Source organism: Primulina eburnea, chromosome 5 (genome assembly GCF_022965805.1).
Source record: "Primulina eburnea isolate SZY01 chromosome 5, ASM2296580v1, whole genome shotgun sequence".
Classification (NCBI taxonomy): domain Eukaryota; kingdom Viridiplantae; phylum Streptophyta; class Magnoliopsida; order Lamiales; family Gesneriaceae; genus Primulina; species Primulina eburnea.
Window position 1 is genome coordinate 13,070,357 of NC_133105.1, and position 4,226 is coordinate 13,074,582.

The following is a 4,226-nucleotide window of genomic DNA, read 5'->3' on the forward strand; positions in this document are numbered from 1 at the left end:
CTCTCCGCTTGCCTCATTTGAATCCCATATACATGCCTGAGCCTATCACAATAGGATTTTTAGGCTTCAGAACTTCTTCCTTTGGTGCCCAAGTAACCCCCATCATGGCAATACAAACAGTTATGAGCCGAGGGTGGAGAAAGTCCACTGGAGGTTGCCAATGCTAATCGTTAACTTGAATTTTTAACGCAACTCGACCTAGATCGATTGTCTTCCTCGTCATAAGTGCAGAATCCTATTGAGGATGGCCCTCTCCTTAATCACCGGAGCTGGTGTGTCTGTAGGATTTATTCTGGCAGCAATGAATGAATACCAATATTTTGCCATTTCCCTGAGGTCAGACTTTTGCAAGGCTTAACGTGCACATTGTCTCTCCTTCGCCATCGGCTCCCTTGTACAAATAGTTTGACGAATATTGTCATAAATCAACATACCCATTTTGTATTTTCGTTACTCATCGTTGTGCATTATTTCAGGAAAGCCATCTAAAGCTGTTATGTCCTGCGCATCAAAAGCGACCTCTTTACTCTCCACAAACACCCCACCGACATGTCCTTTCTCACTTTCACGTTTGCATAGAAACTCTCTCACCAATTATATGACAGCATCCTGTGGCGTTTCCAACTCCTCCCACTGTCGCTCCCTAAGCATTTTTTCTATTTGCAGTCTTAGGGCACTAAGATCACAACCCCTCTCCTTGATAATGTTCGATCAAAAATTTTTCCCCTATTGTTCCTCCGCTTTTCATAAAACATCTACTCGCATCATATCACTGCTGTTGATGAAGAAGCACCCTTTTGATGACTTTTCTTTCAGTGGCATTTTGTCGAAACACTTGTTTACACAAACTTCAATTCAACCTTCTTCTCAAAATAAAAGACTTCTTGCACTTCCCCCACAAACTACTTTTTTCTTCACTCACAATATAACACACCCCAACAATGTATACCATAATCAACCAACAATATTCCTAAACTCACAATATCTATTCACCAACTGAAATTCCTTCCCAAGCAACAAATTCGAATTTTTTCAACAAATATCGGATGAATCTGCTCACCTTGGATGTGTTTGCATTGTTTCTGAAGAACAAAAACACATTCCACTCAACTCTTGAAGAAATTCGAACCCCTTTTCAAAACCTAGGCTTGGATTTGAAATTTTCTTGAAAGGAATTGATTTTGATTGGAATGGGGTTCAGATATTTTGGTTGGGAGTAGTAAATTGAGGACGGACTCACAAACAAATTAGTGGAAAAGGTTGTTGCAAGAACGATTTCGAAAATGGAAAGCGGGTTCTTGAGAAGGAATTTCGATTGTCTAGAAATGCCCAATTTTTGCCTTAAAACGTAATGACCGCGGGTGCGCTGTTTGATGTTTGAAAGACCGCGGGTGCGGTGTTTGTGCGAAAATTGAAGCGCGGGTGCGGCGTTAGGATACCGCGGGTGCGGTACATGTTCGGCAACTTTTAAATTTTCTTTGTAAATTACGCGGGGGCGGGTAGTGCAAGCACAGCAGGTTGCGGTGCCTGTTCGGCATTTCATGATTTTTTTTCATCGATACGCGCGGGGGCGCCGAGCTACGCAAGCATAGGGGGGTGGGGCCGGGCGTTTGCGCTCTTTGTCTCGGCAGTTTAGCGCAGGGGGGGGGGTAGGCTTTTAACGATCTCGGGTGCGCTGTGTGTTCGGCATCATACGCAATCTCCATAAGGCACTACCGCGGTGTTGCGGTAGTGTCCACACCGCGGGTGCGGTGTGCATGTTCGACTTCCTAGCGCGGGGCGGGCGCTGTCTTGTGCCTCGGGTGCACCTCCGCCTTCGAATTTTCTTGTGTTTGAATGCACTCAAGCATATTGCAGTGCTCATGAGACTGTAGGCGGCACTCCTTGTTTCGTCAAAATATTTCTTCTCAAAAATTTTCAGTCATGAAAAAGAAAACATTGGATTCATTAAATTTGGGACGTTATCAACATACACTATATTAAAAATACACAACTAAAAATAACATGATTAAAAAAATAAAAAACTGAAATCACAATGCAAACAGAAACAAGAAGACTTGGGTTTCCTCCCACTAAGCGCTTGTTTTACGTCATCAGCCGACTACCATGAGTCGATATCAATTTGACCCGCCCAAAAGACTGTTGTCGAGGTGCCTTACTTCATTCCCATAGTATGGGCTTAACTCTTTGCCCGTTCACCTTGAAATGAAAGTTGTCCTCATTTGCACTTCAACTCGATGGCCCCATGAGGAAATAACTGTCTCCACCAAAAATGGGCCGGACCCAACTCGATTTTCAACCTTACCAGGAAACAACTTAAGGACTGGGAATTGAACAAGAGTACTGTTGTCCTGGTTTTAGGTTCCTTTGTATAATGAGTTATCATGCCACTTTTTGGTCTGTTCTTTATAAATCTTGGCATTTTCGTAGGCTTCATTGCGAACTCCTCATTCATTTAATGTCATTTTCTTTCATTCACCAGGCGGCTTTCAGTCACAATTCCACTTCTTAACTGCCCAGAATGCTCGACTGCTCCAACTCAATGTAGGTGGTTATGCTTTTCCAAATCAAGCGTTTAGAGGAGACATCCCAATAGGTCTTGATGCCGTTCTGTAAGCCCAAAGCGCATCATCCAACTTCAATGCCCAATCCCTCCGGTTTGTGTTGACAGTCTTTTCCAGTATCGCTTAATTCCCGGTTGGATACTTCAGCTTTTCCATTTGACCTCGCGGATGATATGCCTAGTGCCACCCTTATGCTTCACATTTGTATTTGGCAATGTGGTTGAAAATTTATTGCCCCCAAAAATGTGTTACCTTCATCACCTTATGATGGCCCTCGGTGTTCCAAACCTGGTGAAAATGTTTTTCTGTACGAATTTCGCTACAACATGAGAGTCATTAGTACTGGTGGCGATTGCTTCCACCCATTTCGACACATAATCAACAGCTAACAGAATGTAAGAATAGCCAGAGGAAGGGGGAAAAGGTCCCATGAAATCTATGCCCCAACGTCAAAAAGTTCCACTCCAAAACATTTGTCAGTGGTAATTCGTGACGCCTAGAGATGTTTCCTAACCTTTGGCATCTATCACATGATTTCACTAAGGTATAACTATCCTTAAACAAACTAGGCCAGTAAAAACCAGATTGTAATACCTTAGCTGCTGTTCGTGATGCTCCGAAATGTCCACCATATGGTGAAAGAATGGCATTTCTCCAGAATTTGTTGCGCTTCGAGACCCTCTACGCATCTCCTGATCATTTGGTCAGCACACCTCTGTACACAAATGGGTCATCCCAATAATAAAACTTGATATCATGGACAAACTTCTTTTTCTGATGGTAGCTCATATCTGGGGAAGGGTTCCACAAGACAAATAATTAGCAATATCAGCAAACCAAGGAAGTACAGAGTTTACCTCAAAGAGCTGCTCATCTGGAAAAGTTTCTTGTATAGCTCCCTCTTCTTCCTTCTCCTCTCGCTCAAGTCTGACAGGTGGTCAGCCACTTGATTTCACCTCCTTTTCTATCCCTTACCTCAAATCAAACTCTTGGAGCAACAAGATCCACCTTATCAGGCGTGGTTTTGCATCCTTCTTGGCAAATAAGTATCGGATAGCTGCATGATCAGTGAAAATTATTACCTTTGTACCTACCAAGTAGGGTCTGAACTTGTCAAGGCGAATACTACTGCGAGCATCTCCTTTTCGGTGGTTGTGTAGTTTTGCTGTGCAGCATCCATGGTACGACTTGCATAGTAGATTGATCTGAAGAATTTATCACGTTTCTGTCCCAACACCACACCCACTGCATAATCACTGGCATCGCACATCAGCTCAAAGAGTTGCTCCCAATCCGGCACTATCATGATTGGTGCAGTCACCAATGCTTTCTTGATCTTCTCAAATGCCTGCAGACAATCATCATCAAAAATAAAGGTGGATTCTTTTCAAGCAAATTACACAGAGGTTTAATAATCTTAGAAAATCTTTGATAAATCTACGATAAAACCCGGCATGCCCTAAGAAGCTCCTTATTCCCTTGATGTTCTTTGGCGGAGGGAGTTTTCAATTGCAACCACCTTGGCTCTGTCAACCTCTAATCCCTTAGAAGATACTTTATGTCCAAGAACAATGCCCTCTTGGACCATAAAGTGACACTTCTCCCAGTTAAGAACTAGGTTCTTTTCTTGGCATCTCTGCAAAACAAGGGATAGGTTATGTA